An 18,441-nucleotide genomic window follows, 5' to 3' on the forward strand; every position below is an offset into this window, starting at 1 on the left:
CCACTAGTGGGTGATGCTCTGCCCATCTGGGGCTATTGTTCCATTGCTCAGCAACTGAGCTATATTAGCACCTGAGGCAGGCCATGGGGCCATCCTCAGTACCCAGGGCCAACTTGCTCCAACCATTTGAGCCATGGCTGTGGGAGAGGAAGAGAGAGAGAGAGAGAGAAATTGGGATGGGGAGGAGTGGAGAAGCAGATGGTTGCTTCTCCTGTGGTCCCTGATTTGGAACTGAACTCAGGACTTCCACAAATTGGGCTGATGCTCTGCTGCTGAGCCAACTGGCCAAGGCTTGTTTTTCTCTGCCGTGGAGAAGTGGAGACAACAGGACTAGGCCTTGTGAGGGCTGAGCTATAGGGTGGTCTACCAATACCACAGGACCTCTATGAGTCACTCACTGGGAGATAATTTCCTAGGGTTCTTATCACACATGTGGGGAGGTGATTTCCCATACATTATTATAGGTATTCAACCATCAAGTGGTATTATGAGAAGAAATGAATTTACTCATTTTTTACAGGTGAGTAAACTGAGTCTTGAGGCAGTTAAGACATTGACCAAAGTCATAAATAGGTGCAGTATGGGAGAGAGGGAGTATTTAAACCCAGGAGTCTATGCTCATAACCGCTATGCCATGCAACTTTAGTTTTTCAAATGGACTATTTTACTAAAATGATAGTTGTCTTTGTAACTTGTACACACACATACACTCGCACATAGAGCAATCTGCCTGGGAGTTAAAAAAGACTATGTATGCCTAAGGGATAAATGATAAAAAAACAACATTATAGGTTATTATCACAGGCTATGATGTCTACATCACTTACAAAGCTATGGTCAAATCTGTCCAAGGGAGCAGTTTGAGATGGGAAGAAAAAGTCTTGGGGAAAATTCAGCAGTGGCATAGCAGAGCTCTCCATATGAGAATGCTGATATTACATGGACTTTTGCTATGGATTTTGTCTTTGGAAAACATGGGGAGAGATTTGTCATTGGGCAGAAAATAAGAAAAGGTGGTGTGATGGTGGCTTTTGCTTCAGTCCCCCCCCCCCCCCATTATTGTGCAGGGTCATCAAGAACATGCTTTGTCTTTCTCTGGCACTGATGTCAGCACTTCTCTGATTGTGGTGCTCTTAGCTTCATCTCTCTAGGTAAACCAACCCATCTGAGCAAAATCTTGTAAAGGTCTCAAGGCAGATTATCCTAATGTCCTTAAGCAAGCAACACACACTTCCTATTGTTTCACAGAATGGAGTTGAGTCTTTGTTCTCCTGACTTTTTTGGTCTGCTAAGCAAATGAAGGCTGCTATTTTGACTTCCTCTATACAGGTATGAATATGCAGCACTGAATTATAACCTGGGCAGATGATGGATTTGTGCTCTGTCATCACTCTCTGGGCATCCAGTGTGCATTCAGAGTGACAGCTTTAATTAGGATCACAAAGTATGAATCCTGGAAGAATCTCTTCTTCAGTTTTTTTCAGTCTGATTCTGGGGTTTTTCCCTGGGGCTACAGAATCAGGTTCTACATCACCAGCAAGTATTCCAAGAACTTCCACCTGTGCTTGTTTGGCATCCTAACCAGCTGCTGGCGTTTATAGATAGATCCCAACTGCAGCTTTCCTGGGACCAAGGTGCCCAGATCCTGTATGTATCCATAGTTGCCAGCCTGAGTGGTCCATCAGCTGTTCTAGTGAAGTGTGGCAAATCACCCAGATACGAACTAAATGGTCAGCCATTGCACTGAGGACAGAAGTCCGATTGCTCTTTAAGATCTGCTCCAGTCAGTCCTGTTCGAGGGCATTAAGTGAGTGTGCATTTTGGGAATGGACCCAACATTTTCCGTCTTCATCTCTGTCATTGCTCCAATTCATTGTGGGATCATTCATTTCATTAATACGCACAAGTGTTTTACACCTGCTGTTTCGGTCAATATTGTATGTTCTCTGGTCGGTCCTCCTTTTTCAAGTCCAAGGTCAAGCCTCCCTCTCCTGGCAGAGATCACCAGGACAGCCAAAGCAGCCTGAGAAGCACCAACGTCATGGTTGGGATCAAACTCTTGCGGCCAGGGGCATCTGGGATTGTGAGATGCTTCTTTTCTGTTTCAAAATAAGCATGCCACTTCAACTGTTTTACCCTCATCTAGTTCTTCCTGATTTGTACCTGACAAGTACCTAGTTTCTTTGTGGTTTTTTTTTTTAGCTTTTCTTTCATATTTCTCAAGTGTCCTTTTGTCAACTACTATAGATGGATGCATTCTTTCTTTGTCCCCCGTGGCTGACTTGCGAGCACCTGCATGCCTGATGAATATATACATGGCCATGTTCTTTCTCAGGAGCACCTGGTGGTGTAGGTTTTGGGGTTTCCTCTTCCTCCTTTATCATTTCTTGGGCATTTTTTCTGGGGGTCTTCTATCTCCCAAGGAATAATTGCAGGCTCTGCTTCACATATTTCTTCTTTGTGTGCCTAGGATCCTGAGTATGCATCTTTGAGAGAAAACTTTCTGCAAACTATTATATGGTTTAGAAAATGCACGCTACTACATTTGGTCCTGATTGTTGATACTTTCTATTCATGTAAAGGGTGCGGTATTTATAAACATTTATTTAGTTTATGGAGCACTTGCCCTTTGTGGACTTATTCATAAAACAGTCCACTGACCCATGGAGCTCCTGTTGCTCAGCTGTGCAAATGTCTGCTGCCCAAATGCTTGCCTTAAGCAGGGAAAGTTCTTGCTCAATGAATACTTTATCTGTGGTACCACCTTTTCTTGATGTGTGACTACACATGGCCATTTGTTGGAGCAGAGACTTGCCGGGCCAGCCCCACATGCCTCACACTGTCTGGGGGAGTCCGGGGCCTTGGTTCCGTGACTCAGCCGCCCTCCGCCCACACACTGCAGACCCCGGGAGGGACACTGCTCAGGACGGAAGTCCTTGCATGGGTGTGGCTCTTTTGGGAGAGCTGTGACATCTCCCTGATGAACAGAAACCTCTTTGTTTCAGATGATCACTCTTTGTGACCTGCGTCCTTCCTGTTTCCTCATAACCTTCTTAGGATTTCAGAACAGAAGTTGGTTTCTGAAGAGCAGCTCGTGAGCTTCTTTTCCTTGGAGACTCAGCTTGTGTCTCATTGGTGCTAAAGGCAGAACATGTTGACCTCAGTGTTCTCAGCTAGCCCACCTCACACAGGGACAACTGCACTTTAACACACGAGACGGGAAACTTTCTGTCTCCATCTCTAAGCGGTGGGAGCCTTGTGCTGACATGGATGGTCCTCAACATTTTTTTCACAGTGGATCAGAGGTTACGCAGCTATCGCCAGTGGGAAAATAGACAGCAGGTATGGGCAAGTTTTATTTATTTATTTATGTATGTATGTATGTATGTATGTTCACATGTATGTGAATTTTTAATATAAATCCAGTGATTTTAAGTATTAAAGCTAGTCAAAGTGTTTTGGTGAACCACTTCCAGAAATTTAACTTTGTAAATTACATTTTTTTTCCCTGTGCAAAGTTAGATTTTGGACTTTTTTTTTTTACATTTTCTATTTATTCATTTTAGAGAAGACAGAGAATGAGAGCGAGAGAGAGAGAGAGAGAGAGAGAGAGAGAGAGAAGGGGGAGGAGCAGGAAGCATCAACTCCTATATGTGCCTTAACCAGACAAGTGCAGAGTTTTGAACCTGCGACCTCATTGCTCCAGGTCAACACTTTATCCACTGCGCCACCACAGGTCAGGCGGATTTTGGACTTTAAAAAAAATTTTTTTTCTGTTGACAGTAACTGTTTACAGATTTTTTTGGAACAATCTCTTGTTAATTATGTTTAATGTTTTTAGTTATACTACATACAATTAAATATTTTTAATGTTATCTATGTTTATTTATATAAATTTGCTATTATAATACATTTGATTTCCTAAGCCCCTAAACAGCGATTCTCAACCTGTGGGTCGTGACCCCAGCGGGGTCGAACGACCAAAACACAGGGGTCGCCTAAAGCCATCGGAAAATACATATTTATTGTACAATATATGTCGCGACCCACAGGTTGAGAACCGCTGCCCTAAAAAGACAAGATAAAGACAATTTTTTTTGGTTGTGATCTCAAACAGATGAGATGTTATATAAATAAAACATATTCACTTTAATAGCATGTATTGGTGAGGTTCAATTTGACCCAACTGTGGTCCTTAGACATTTACATTCCTAACACTTCTATTTATTGGAGAGAAAGGAGAGATCAGAAGAAATATATAAGAAAACCATGGTGAATGCTCTGGGGCAGTGTTCAGCAAACTCATTGGTCAGCAGAGCCAAATATCAACAGTACAACTATTAAAATTCCTTTTGAGAGCCAATTTTTTTTTTTTTTAATTTTCTGAAGCTGGAAATGGGGAGAGACAGTCAGACAGACTCCCGCATGCGCCCGCCCGGGATCCACCCAGCACGCCCACCAGGGGCGACGCTCTGCCCACCAGGGGGCGATGCTCTGTCCCTCCGGGGTGTCACTCTGCTGCGACCAGAGCCACTCTAGCGCCTGGGGCAGAGGCCAAGGAGCCATCCCCAGCGCCCGGGCCATCTTTGCTCCAATGGAGCCTTGGCTGCGGGAGGGGAAGAGAGAGACAGAGAGGAAGGAGGGGGGGGTGGAGCAGCAAATGGGCGCTTCTCCTATGTGCCCTGGCCGGGAATCGAACCCGGGTCCCCCGCACGCCAGGCCGACACTCTACCACTGAGCCAACTGGCCAGGGCCGAGAGCCAAATTTTTAAAACTTAAATTAGATAGGTAGGTACATTCCTTATCGAGGTAGCACCCGCATGTGGGATTTTGTGGAAGAGCCACGCTCAAGGAGCCGAAGAGCCGCATGTGGCTCGTGAGCCACGGTTTGCCGAGCACTGCCCTGGGGGAACTCGCATCATGCGGGACGAATACAGCTACCACGGCTGAAGCAATCAGAGGAAAATATGTCCAGGATAAATAAAGGACACTAGTTCTTTAGGAGTTTAGGGAAGGGAGGTCTTTTGGGGCTTGATAATTATGAGTTAGTTAATATGTAGATAGCAGTGCCTCTATGATAAACTCAGGGACAAGGGTTTTCTACTCTTTTGTCCACGTGAAGCCAGCATCCTCCCTCTGATGAAGGCATTGGGATACTCTTTGACAAAAAAAGACACTGAGGCCAAACAAATTAAGTGACATGACCGAGGCAGGCTCAGGTCTCACTGATGTGGAGCTAGTGTTCGTTGTTTTTTGTTTTTGTTTTTTCAATTGAGATATAATTGACATACAACATTATATTACAACATCATGGTTTGGTATTTGGATATATTGAGAGATGATCACTCAAATAAGTGTAGTTAATATCCTCACCTCACGTTGTTCCAATTGTTTTTTTTTCTAATGATAAGAACTTTTAAGATCTATTCTCTTAGCAACATTCAAATATACAAGACAGTGTTATTAATTTTAGCCACCATGCTGCATCACCATGACCTACTTGTTTTATAACTGGAAGTTGGTACCTTTTGCCAACTTCACCTGTCTCTCCCACCTCAGTCCCCCACTGCTACAACTGTCAGTCTGTTCTCTGTATCTAGGAACTAGCTTTTTTATTTTTTATTTTTTTTTGGTTTTACATTCAAGTGAGATTATATGGTAATTCATCTTTCACTGTCTTATTTCACTTAGTATAATACTCTCAAGGTCCACCTGTATTGTTACAAATGGCAAAATTTCATTTCTTGTATGTTCAAATAATATTCCATTATATATATAAGTCACATTTTCTTACTCCATTCATCTATCAGTGGAAAGTTAGGATGTTTCCGTGTCATGTAGATAATTCTGCAATGAATATGGGGGGTGCATATGTTTTTTTGACTTATTATTTTTATATCCTTTGTATAAATAGCCAGAAGTGAAATTGTGGGATCACATGGCAGTTCTATTTTTTATTTTTTTTATTTTTATTTTTTTTACAGAGACAGAAAGAGTCAGAGAGAGGGATAGATGGGGACAGATAGACAGGAAGGGAGAGAGATGAGAAGCATCAATCATCAGTTTTTCGTTGCGACACCTTAGTTGTTCATTGATTGCTTTCTCATATATACCTTGACCACGGATGGGCCTTCAGCAGACCGAGTAACCCCTTGCTCTACCCAGCAACCTTGGGTCCAAGCTGGTGAGCTTTGCTCAAACCAGATGAGCCCGCACTCAAGCTGGCGACCTCGGGGTCTTGAACCTGGGTCCTCTGCATCCCAGTCCGTCGCTCTATCCACTGCGCCACTGCCTGGTCAGGCTGTTTTTAATTTTTGAGGAAACTTGATACTGTTTTCATAGGGGCTGCACTGTTTACATTCCCACCAACAAATCTACAAGGTTTTTTTTTGTTGTTGTTTTTCTTTTTTTTCCTCCACATCTCATCTTGCCAGCACTTGTTATTTTGAGTCATTTTGATAATAGTCACGCATAGCAGTTTGGAATTACATTTCCTTGGTGATTAAGAGATACTGAGGATTTTTGCACATACCTTTTGACCATCTGTATGTCTTCTTTGGAAAACTGCATTCTGATCCTCTGCCTATTTTTTAATTGGATTGTTTTTTTACTGTTGAATTGTATGACCTCCTCATATATTTTGGATGTTAAACCCTTATGAAATATGTGATATGGAAATATTTTGGTAGGTAGCCTTTCCATTTTGTTGATGGTTTTCTTTGGTGTGCAAAAAAGCTTTAGTTTTATGCGGTCCTACTAATTTACCTTTTCTTTTGTTGCCTCTGATTTTGTTGTCAAGTAAAAAAAAAAATCATTGTCAAAACCAGTGTCTAGGAACTTACCATGTTTTCTCCTAGGAATTTTGTGATTTTTATGTCATATGTTCAAGTCTTTAATCCATTTTGAATTTGTGTGTATGATGTAAGATGGTTTCGGTTTCACTTTTTTGTATGTGGCTGTCTAGTTTTTCATCACCACTTATGGAAGAAACTGTTCTTTCCCACTGAGTATTCTTCAGAGCTGGTGTCCTTTTTATTTTTTCCTTTTTTACCATCTCTGTCCTGTCTGCAGTAGTTGAAAGTGCCTCCTTAAAAGAAATGAAGCGCAATAGAATAGCTAAACATAATAGCAGTATTTATTGAACTTCCGTGGGTGAGGTATTATTTTGAGTAACTGGTCATGTATTATCTCCTGTAGCCGTCACAGAAATCTTATGAACCTCAGAGAATTAAGTGCATTGCCTAGGACCACAGTGCAAGCAAGAAAGGTCTGGACTGGGATAGAAGAATTGGCCCCGTGTTGATCAGTGTTGGGGATGAAACATGGGTGCCTCGGTGGAGCTGATCTTCTGTAACCTGACAGAAGTACCATGGAAGGTTTCCAGTTCAGGCAGGGAGGGGGCAGAAGGTAACTTTTGATCAGAAGCACAGCAGTGTGAAACCTGAGATTTATGAAGAGGAGCTTAGAAATAGTGAGTCAGAGGAAGAAGAACGAGAGAGACTGTAGAGACCCTAGAGAGTAGAGTATCCGGATGGATCAGTACGAGGCAAAGATGAAGAATGGGAGAGAAAGGGCAAGTTTAGTTCTTTGTGAATGAGGAGAATGGATTCTCTTCCAAGCTTTTGGAGAGCTCTAATCCACAAATAGGAAATGAAGGAACTGGTCTGTTTTCTTTAAACAAAGGGTATTTCTCAATATAGTGTCAGAAGTTACTCTTTCTTAGAGTATATATTTGAATCATATGGTTTGAGAAACTCACTTCCCAATGGCACAACAATGCTGTAGGTAGCACTGCCTTAAAATATGAGACATGAAAGTATTAAGATTCTCACTTGGATTCTGTGACAAAGTGAGTATGACAATTGATTAATATATCACCACATTAATCTGTCACCAGATTTTGAAGGCAGTGCTTTGAAACATGTCATGTCTCTTCACAGCCTTTTCTGGGTTGTCTCAGGAAATATGTTTGTGAACTGATCATTGATGGTTCAGTATAGATTTGAGAATAATACTGTGTGCAAAAAAAATTTCCTGGAACAAAGCCTGTCTTTACTATATGACACTGAAGAATAATTCAATTTTTCTGAACCTCAGTTTTATCTGAGAATTGAGCGTGGAGTGTAAGATGGGAGAGGACAGGGTGAGTGTGTTTAGACCAGAGCAATAGAAGTATCATTTGCCATATTTTAAAGTTTTTCTTAAAATATAAGGCACAGAGGTCCTGGCTGGCTTGCTCAGTGGTAGAGCGTTGGCCCAGTATGTGGATGTCCCAGGTTCAATTCCTTGGCAGGACACAGGAGAAGTGGCCATCTGCTTCTCTACCCCCCCTCGCTCCTCTATATCTCCCTCTCCTGCAGCCATAGCTCGACTGGAGTGAATTGACCCTGGATGTTGAGGATGGTTCTCTGGCCTCTGCCTCGGGTGCTAAGAAGAGTTTAGTTGCTGAGCAATGGAGCAACACCCCAGATGGGCAGAGCATCATCCCCTAATGGGCTTGCCGGGTGGATCCTGGCCAGGGCTCTTGCGGGGGAGTTGTCTCTCTGCCTTCCCTCCTCTCACTGGATAAAAAAAAATAAAAAAAATTTTAAGCAGGAAAAATATTTCACACTAAATTTTTAAGCAGGAAAGTTACACTCAAATTTGTGTTTTAGAAAGATGATTAGAAATGGTGTCAAGAAGGGAGAAAAAGTTGAGGACACTTTTATGATTTTTTTATATTTAACATCTTTTTAAATGTAGTTATTTTCCAGCCATATATTTTCATTTGATGAAGTATCTGTTCACATAGTTTTTGTTCTTTTATTATGGCAAAATAAACATTATATAAAATTTGCCACCTTAATCATTTCAAGTGTAACGTTTAGTGTATTTGACATGTTCATAATACTGTGTAACCATCCCCATCTGTCTTCATAACTCTTTTCATCTTGTAACACTGCAGCTGTTTCCCAGGTAAACTCTAACCCTGTATGCCCAGCCCCTGACCGTCACCACTCTGGTCTCTGTCTTTGTGACTCTGACTACTCTAAGTACCTAATTCAGTGGGATTGTGCAGTATTTGTCTTCTGTGATGAGCTTGTTTCAGTGAGCATGTCTTCTGTGTTCATGTTGCGGCATTTGTCGGAATTTCCTCTGTTTTTAAGGTTGAATTATATTTCACTGTATGCGTAGACCACACTTGCTCATCTGGTCATCTGTTGGTGAACACTGGTTGCTTCTATGTTTTAGCCCTTGTGAAACAACACTGTTATGACATGGGTGCACAGAATCTCTTCAAGTTTTGGCTTTCAATTTGAGATTCTAGAAGTGGAATTGTTGGATCATATTCTAGTTCTATTTTTAAATTTGAGGAGCTGCCATACCATTTCCTTAGTGGCTGCACCAGTTTACATTCCCACCAGCATTGGGCGAGGCTTCTGATCATTCCATATCCTTGTGAACACGGTTGGTTTTATGTTTTTGATAGTAGTTATCCTAATAGGTGTGAGGGACACTTTTATGTTTTTAAGTGAAAGATAATGAGGTCAAGGTGAGGCATAGTCATAGAAAATAAATGGTGAGGAATTAAGGTGGGAGTTTTTTAGAAATTGCAAGCCATTGAGTTTTTGACTGAATATTCTCATATAGAGCATAATAGAACATGAATTATAAGTTTGACTTTGAAATTTTGACAGATGTCCAAATTTGACAAAAAATGATATCATTAGAATCAGGTAGGACATAAAAGGTGAAGACCAGATTTCTCGGAGGCTTTAATGTTCATTAATTTATTGATATTTATACAGATATTCAAGAGAAGAAATTTGTATTGGAGCACAAATAATAATTTAAAAATTTTCAAGTTAGTAGAAAAAAGGTTATACTGGAAAACTGTAAATTACGATGATATGTTTTACTATAAGTATCAATTAAAACACAGCATAAGATGTTGCTTGCAATTACTTTAACAAAAATAATAGTGTATTTGTAGAATATTTTGCCAGTTGCAAGTCTTTTTCATATAAACCATCTTTAATCTTTCAAAAGTTTCACCATTTTTTATTTACTGATATCTATCAAATACCGTTGAGTCCTCACTGGGTAGTAGGGCCTGTCCTAGACCTACCCTGCTCTCACGGAGCATATATTCTAGAGATAGAACCCAGAATTTGGATATCTATAATAGGAATTCTTTTTATTTAATTTTTTTGAGAAGAGAGAGAGGGAGAGAGAGAGAGGGAGACAGGATGAGAGAGAGATGAGAAACATCAACCCATAATTGTGTCACTTTAGTTGTTCATTAATTGTTTCTCATATGCGCTTTGACCTGGGGCTCCAGCTAATCCAGTGACCTTGGGCTTCAAGCCAGCAATATTTGCTCAAGCCAATGACCATAGGATTATGTTGATGATCCGAAGCTCAAGCCGGTGACCCTGCACTCAAGCTGGGGAGCTCACGTTCAAGCTGGCGACCTTGGGTTTCAAATCTGGGACCTCAGTGTTCCAGGTCGACACCCTGTCCACTGCCCCACCACTGGCCAGCTATAATGGGAATTCTTGATGTGGGGCTTGGGAAGGATTTGGGGGTGGGGAGGTGTCTATATTCTTAGTAAAATTCAAAAGAAGAGATTTTTATGAGATTTTCAAAGAAAATTATAATCCTAAACTGGTTAAGACCCATGGTCTTCATGAAACTGACCTCACAGAAGTTAACTGACCTGCCCAAGGTCCCGAGAATCAAGTGACCACCCAGATCTTTGACCATTGGTTTCATGCAGTCAGTGGTGCCATGCTGCTTTTCAGTATTAACTGTGGCATCTTGCTCTAAAGAATGATCCATTTTCCTGAGATTTTATAGCTCATATAACATTCTTATTGTAAATGTGACTTCTGAGGATGCAGCAGTTAACAAATTTTATAACATGCTAGACTGACTTTAGTTTCTTATAGCTTCTAATACACTGAAACTTCCAATTCTGCTGGTTGTAAAGGCGATATTACTGTATCTTTGTTGGAGAGGACATGGCAAGGGTCCTGGAGAAACTCCAGTGGCATTTCTTGGGTCATTTTGAGGAAGTAGAAACATGTGCATTCCGAAGGAGATTGTTAGCCCTCGATGCAGGTCACAGACCAGTGCCTTCGAAATGGTCTTCTTGACTTAACTGCTGTGGGGAGCTTTGAGCTCTGTGGTGAAACGGCCTTTATTTTTACACACTACCATCTGACCTTTGGGTTGGGCATGTCCAATCAATTTAGAAGTGCAGCAAGTGGAACCACAGTGCTGATGAGCTCTCACAGTATGGAAAGTAAGCAAGGCTGCCTGGGACTGAGGGGCATGGAGACTCGATTGATTTTTTAGCTGCTTTCACCATTTACTCCTAAACTCTTGGTCTGGGAATTGTCAGTTGCCAGAGATGATACTAGAGGATAAGAAGACAACCAAAATATGCCTAAATATTAAAAGCTAAAATGGAATTTCCACATACCCCAGAAATTTTTCCTGGAAAAATCAAATAGAGAAGTTTGCTTACAGGCCACTTACTATCTTAACAATGAATAGAAATTAGGCAGAAATGTTTAAGTGCAAATCAGCTTTTTGATAGTTGCTAGCGTTGGCTTAGCAGAACATCAATCCAAATGTACCTAAGAGTCCGGGCCTCTGGAAGTACTGCCAAAGCCAACTTTAACTTTGTTCAGGAGGAATGGAGTCTCTAATTCATTTATTGAATCCTCAGGAGTTTTGCTACTCCGATTACGAAACATTGAAGTAATAATTTGTTGTTGAATCAGGGCAAGAAGATGATTTTATCAGTCTGATGGGATTGTTTACTAAACTCTCATAAACTGTTGGGCGTGTGTGTGTGTGTGTGTGTGTGTGCGCGCGCGCGCACGCGTGTGCACACACTTGCTTTAAGTTTTCCTGATTTGAAGGGATAATTTTAGATACTGCTAGGTAGGCATGGCCATGGGAGTCCTGATCTGCAGTTTTCCCCCCAGTTCTCGTCTTTTGAGTTTAATTAGAAAGCTACAGTGTTTACGTTGGGTATTTTTCTTCCTGTTTACTTTAATTTCATATAGTATTTTCTGAAAGAGAGCATGGACTTCTCAGTAGGCATCCCTGGAACATCTCCCAGTTGGTGGACACTGTGCATCTGTACTGTGCAGCGCTGCGCTGCTTCCAGTGTTGGGAAATTTAGATAAGCAAACCGTGATCCAGTTTATCAAGGTGATAGTAATCTGGTTTGGCGAGATTGGAGAGCCAGTGCTGATTAACATAAGAAGCTGAATGAAAGTATCAGTAAAGTGAGGAGGAGGGAACAGTCCTCTCTTGCAGAAGCACCTGGGAATCTTAAGCAGGGAAGGCTTGGAGGTTGTAGATAAGCAGGTAAAATATCAAGGGGAGAGAGCACAGCTTTGTCAGTCACAGGCCTCTGATAGCCCAGCTGTGCTGTTAGCACTTCCTCATTGAATCAGCGTTATTTTATGGGAAGAGGCTATTTTAATTCTTAAAACTATTAACCAATGGGAGAAAGGCATTGTCAGTTCCACAGTAACACCCCAGTATTTGTGGTGTTTCCTCATTATTGATGGAGTTTCTTCAGTGGATTTCCTTACGAAGTTTCCTGTAGTAAGCAGAGACCTCCTTCTTAATGGATGTGACCTTTTGGAAAGAAGTCATAAAATCTGCTATGTGTTAGGCCAGCGTCATCATCCACCAGCCACTGGTCATTGAGCACATATACGTTACTAACCCAAATTGAGACACACTGTAGGTATAAAAGCCACAGTGATAGTCAAATACTTTGTACCAGAAAATAAAAGACGTAAAATAGTATTGAATTCAGGTTGAAATTATCATACTTTTATATATTGGGTTAAGTAAAATATATCATTAAAATTAATTTCACCTATGTTTTTGTTTCTTTAACATGGCTGCCAGAAAATTTTAAAGTACACAGGTGGCTCTCATTGTATTTTTATTGGAAAGTGCTGCCTTAGATAGTGCTTATGGACTGTTGTTCTAAGAGTTATTTGTAAGATTAACCCAGGTAGTAAAGCTGCATCCAGTTGTGTTCCATGCAGAAACTAGGTGCAGACCCAGCTCTGCCTTTGACTCTTAAGGTGTCCGTGCACCTTCCCTGTCTGGGCTAAGGTTTCTCACCTGAGCGATGTGGAAAAGATCCACAGGTAGAAGATCGCTGAAGTCCCTTCTCACATTAAATCCAGCTATTCCACCGTCTTCGGGGTTATAAGCTCTTCAAAGTCTAGCAGCTGAAACTGTCCTCATTATTTCAATTCTTAATTTATTTCAGAGAGGTAAAATATATCCTGTAATTACTGTAATTTGGAGCTTCCTTGAGCAGCCTGAGGCTGGAGCCCAGCATCTTTCAATCTGTTCAGTGAGAAGTGAAGCTATGTAAGGTGATTTCGAAGGCTTGGCAGTGACGTTCTGCAGGGAAACTGCCAGTGCTCTGAAAATTCTCAGCTAAGGCTGAAAGTAAACCATTTTTAGTTCCAGTAGTTTTTTGATGTCATTTCAAACAGCTCAACTCAATTTAAAAAAAAAAATTTAGTTTTAAAATTACTATTGGAAAAGCTGTTTCTAACCCTACTCCATTGTTTAGCTTTCAAGGTTAATTTTCAGAACCTTTTAGATATGAGAAGGAACTATGCCTGTGTATTTTCAAAGACAGAAATGCAGATGATGTCATACACAAAACGTAAGAATTACTCAGACTTCATCTCCTTTTCTTCCGATGGCCATGTGTTTGACTGCAATATTGAATTTGGGCATATGTTGTACTTTGAAAACTTTTAAACAGTGTGCTACTTCGGGATATAGGGTTAATTAAGAGCATTTTATATGTGTAATTGAGTAGGTATTTATATGTGTATATGCCTGTGATGATTCATTCAGAGTCATTTCTTAGAAAATAAAAGCTGGCCAAAGGACATGCATATTTAAAGACTTTCCATATTTATTATAGTCTTTCTTTCCAGAAAGTCTTTCTTTTCAGTTCATCTTTTATTTGCAGGGTATGAGGCTGCCTGTTCCCTGAAACCACACCAATACTGAAATTAAGATTTTTAAGTTATTTAGATCAATGGGTGAAAAATTGTGTTTTGTTTTTGTTTGAATTTTTATTTCCTAGATTGCTAGGAAAATCACAAATTGTTTAATGAGCATATTGGCAATTTCTAATTTTTTTTGTGATAGCTTACATTTGGGGTTTATTTAGTCTATTTGTTGTTTGCAATATATTTTTTGATAGGAATTTTGATTTGGATCATATAGAAGCTTCCAAGTTTTTCTTCCCTGCTTTGACTTCAAGCTCTGCTCAGTCATAGAAAGCTCCCTCGACCCGTCCTTATCGATTGGTCAGCTGTACAAACACATGCACAGACCCACGGGGAAAATCACTCTGGTCCCCATCCTAACATGTCTGGGAGATGATCAGGTCTTTACAGGAAGTTTAACCCCCGTGTAGTCCTTCTATTAAAGTATTTATTGGAAAAGTTGTTTGTATTTTTCTCCAAAGCAAATGGAAGCCTCATAGAGATTCTAACTATATTAAGATCTCTGCTATAAACAAAGGTTGTCAGTCTGTTATATTACCACAGTTTACTTATTTCAGCCACATTGGTATATGCCCTTGCAAAATCGTTTTTATTGATCTATTGTTACAAAGCCATTAAAAGAAAGATCCATATGAATTAGGCTAATGCTTCTGTTGTTATAACATTATTATAGCCATTTTCATGTAACAATTATAATCTGATATGTGAAAGATTTATTTTAAAAAATGAAGGGTTTACCTGATAGCAAATTATATTACAAGACTATAGTAATTTAAACAGCATGGTATTGGCATAAAAACAGACACATAAATTAATGGAATAGAATAGAGAGCTAAGAAATAAACCCACACCTCTATGATCAATAAATCTATGAGAAAGTGGACAAGAACATACAATGAGATAAAGACAGTCTCTTCCATTAATGACTCTGAGAATAATGGATAGATAAGTGCAAAATATGAAACTAGACCACTTTTTTTTACACCATGCACAAGAATAAACTCAAAATGGTTTAAAGACTTAAATGTAAGATTCCAAATTGTAAAACTCCTAAAAGAAAACATAGACATTAAACTCCTTGATATTGCTGTAAGCAATATTTTTTCTAACATAGTTCCTTGGGCAAGGAAAACAAAAGAAAAATAAACAAGTGGGACTTCACTGATATAAAATGTTTTTGCACAGTAAAGGAAACCATCAACCAAATGAAAAAACAATCTACCAAATAGGAGATGATATTCACCAATGATATATTTGATAAGGGGTTAATATCCCAAATATATAAGAACACATACAACTTAACACTAAAAACCCAAATACTCCAGTTAAAAAAAGGCAGAGGACCTGAATGAACAGTTCTTTAAAGAGGACACACTGATGTCCTATAGATATATGAAAAGATGCTCAAGGACACTAATCATCAGAGAAGGGCAAATTTAAACCACCAAGAGATACCACCGATTGAAAACAATATGGAGAATTCTGAAAATATTAAAAATAGAACTACCATATGACTCAGCAGACTTACTTCTGGGATATTTATCTGCAGCAATTCAAAAACTTATTCAAAAAAATATATGCACCCCTGTGTTTATTGCAGCATCATTTACAATAGGCAAGATATAGATGCAACCTAAGTGTCCACTGATAGATGACAATTAGATTAAGAAGATTTAGTACATATATATAATGCATATAATAATGGACTATTACTCAGCCATAAAAAAAGAATAAAATTTTATCATTTGTGACAATAGAGATGAAACTAGAGGGTATTAAGCTAAGTGAAACAAGTGAGACAGGAAAGACAAATACTGTATGATTTCACACATATGTGAAATCTAAAACACAAGGTAAATGAACATACAAACAGAAACAAACTCATAGATACAAAGAACAAACCCTTGGTGGCCAAATGGGAGGGGGTTGCAGGACGAGGTGAAAAAGGTGAAGGGATTGAGAATGATGAAATGACAGATACAAAATAGTCACTATAGGGAATATAGTCGATCTTACTGTATTATATTCAATTGTAGTCAATAATATTGTAATAACTATGTATGTTGCCGATGGGTGCTATACTTACTGGGGGATTGCTTCATAAGTTATATAAATGTCTACCACTAGGAAACACACCTGAAACTAATAAAATACTAAGTTACAATATATTGTACTATAAGAAACTTTAATTAAAATAAAGATAATAAAAAATAAAAAAAATTCAGTGCTGGAAAAGCATGCTCTTTAGATCCTTTTCCCCCTGATACTTGGTAAACCAGTCATGTTGCAGGTTTTGCTTGGCTGCTTAGAAAGAGCCAAATTTGAAGCTTAATCAAAGTAAGAGTGTTGCCTGTTTTTGACTATTTGTATGCTCTAATTACTTAGTTCATTTTATACTTTCACTCATAATTTTTTAGTTAGTTATTGGTTGGAACACAAGATTTTCATGTGTTGTTTGGGAGTTAATTTGGTTCATGGCCTCTCCAAAAGCAACAGCAATGGCTGTAACTCCACTTTGGAGGAGGGGTAATATATTGATAGATTAAACTAACCAATCTCCCATATCACAGTCCCAAAAAGAACAAGGCCTAACAATTTTTACAAGATTGGTAAGAAATATAATCATTTTTGCATAATGATTTTTAAGGTTTGCAACAACAACAAAAAAATAAAATACCGTGAGCATGCATTTTTTCAAGTCCATTCCTAGGCATAAGAGCTGCTACTATACTCAACAGAAAAATGTTGGGAATACTCTCTGTATTATTCCATAGCTATTAATTTTTTTTTTTTTCTGAAGTTGGAGATGGGGAGGCAGTCAGACAGACTCCCGCATGCGCCCGACCGGTATCCATCCGGCATGCCCACCAGGGGGCGATGCTCTCCCCATCTGGGGAGTCGCTCTCTTGCAACCAGAGCCATTCTAGCGCCTGAGACAGAGGCCACAGAGCCATCCTCAGTGCCCGGGCCAACTTTGCTCCAGTGGAGCCTTGGCTGCGGGAGGGGAAGAGAGAGACAGAAAGGAAGGAGAAGGGGAGGGGTGGAGAAGCAGATGGACGCTTCTCCTGTGTGCCCTGGCTGGGAATAGAACCCAGGACTCCTGCACGCCAGGCCGACACTCTACCACTCAGCCAACCGGCCAGGGCCCCATAGCTATTAATTTTTGTTGGCTTGTGTTAATGTTCAAATGTCTCTGACTCAGGTATCAGTCTCGTTTCTGGATATTTCTGTTCATTCATTCGTTGAGCAGTGAATGATGGAATCAGTGACCAATACAAGACTTCTTTGCAAACATCACATCTCCTTTATATGTGTGTCCTTTGTGGTGGTTCAGGGGTGTGGTCCTGGAAGACTTCATACAAGCAGGTGAAATTATGTAACTGTATCTGCTTATAGAGGATTCAGCAGTTTGACAGAAATCAGCTTTAGAAAGCTAAGCAAAGTATAAAGTAAAAGATGTGTTACTGAAAGTTAAATATTGGCTAATATACTAATATTCTTTGATTCCATTTCTGAGCTCCTTTTCCCCAGCTGTTGGAGGTAAGTGAAGTCATCTCTGTATTGCACGGCTTTACAGGGACCTATTTGCACTATGGTATTCAGGGTATTTCTTCTCCAGGGATATAATTTTTAACTATATTTGAAAGAATGAATTTAAAGATTATTAACTCCCTGAAATTTCAAAATGATGTTTCTGTCATATCAATTTTCTTCCTGCACATTAAAGAATAATATAAGGAAAGCATGAGCTCCGTCACCATAGTTCGATGCTGCTTGGAGATTGGCACTCTCTTGCTAATTGTTTTAGTGGTTTACAATTCATATACAAAATTAACTTTCTCTTTAGGCATCAAGTTGAACTGGAGCAACATAGCTGATGTGCTGCTTTGGATGAGAAGGTGTGGTGGATGTAGTTCTGCCTTTCGCGGTGAATTTCGGAAAGAGGCAGACTTAGCCTCCAGTCGGGCTACTAACTGTGCCCACTCACACTGAGGGTGAAAGGAACCTTCTCAAGCAGAGACAGGGACAAGGGGAGCAGAGATGAACAGTCAGGAGGTATAGGGAGGGCAGGAAGGACACCACGTTAGTGAGAGACTACTCAGAATCCAGGCTCTGAGATAAGGGTTGTGAAGGGAAGTGTGCTAGACTGTCATCCAAGCCAGTACCCATTGTCAACCTCACTCTTCCTGGCTGGAGTCTATTGAAACAGCTGGGAAAGGCTTTTCTCAGCTTTCATTAGAAGAGGGTTTGTTGTAGGATAATGTTTACTAAATGGCACTCTGTTTACTGCCTCTGCCCTATTTTTTTGCCTCTTGGCTTGAACACTGCTGCTGTGTCTAGAATGGCAGTGATTCAGGGTCCTCTTGTAAGCACGAAGGAA

The 18,441-nt window shown here is 40.0% G+C and overlaps 1 protein-coding gene and 1 pseudogene across 4 annotated transcripts in view; one reads left to right on the forward strand and one right to left on the reverse strand.

Annotated features, from left to right (window-relative positions):
• The window catches only part of NRG3 (neuregulin 3), a 1,209,406-nt gene that overhangs the window by 149,032 nt on the left and 1,041,933 nt on the right, over positions 1 to 18,441 (forward strand). The gene's annotated exons all lie outside the window — the stretch shown is intronic.
• LOC136381109 (eukaryotic peptide chain release factor GTP-binding subunit ERF3A pseudogene) lies at positions 1,073 to 10,821 on the reverse strand (annotated as a pseudogene).

This window comes from Saccopteryx leptura, chromosome 9 (assembly GCF_036850995.1).
Source record: "Saccopteryx leptura isolate mSacLep1 chromosome 9, mSacLep1_pri_phased_curated, whole genome shotgun sequence".
Classification (NCBI taxonomy): Eukaryota; Metazoa; Chordata; class Mammalia; order Chiroptera; family Emballonuridae; genus Saccopteryx; species Saccopteryx leptura.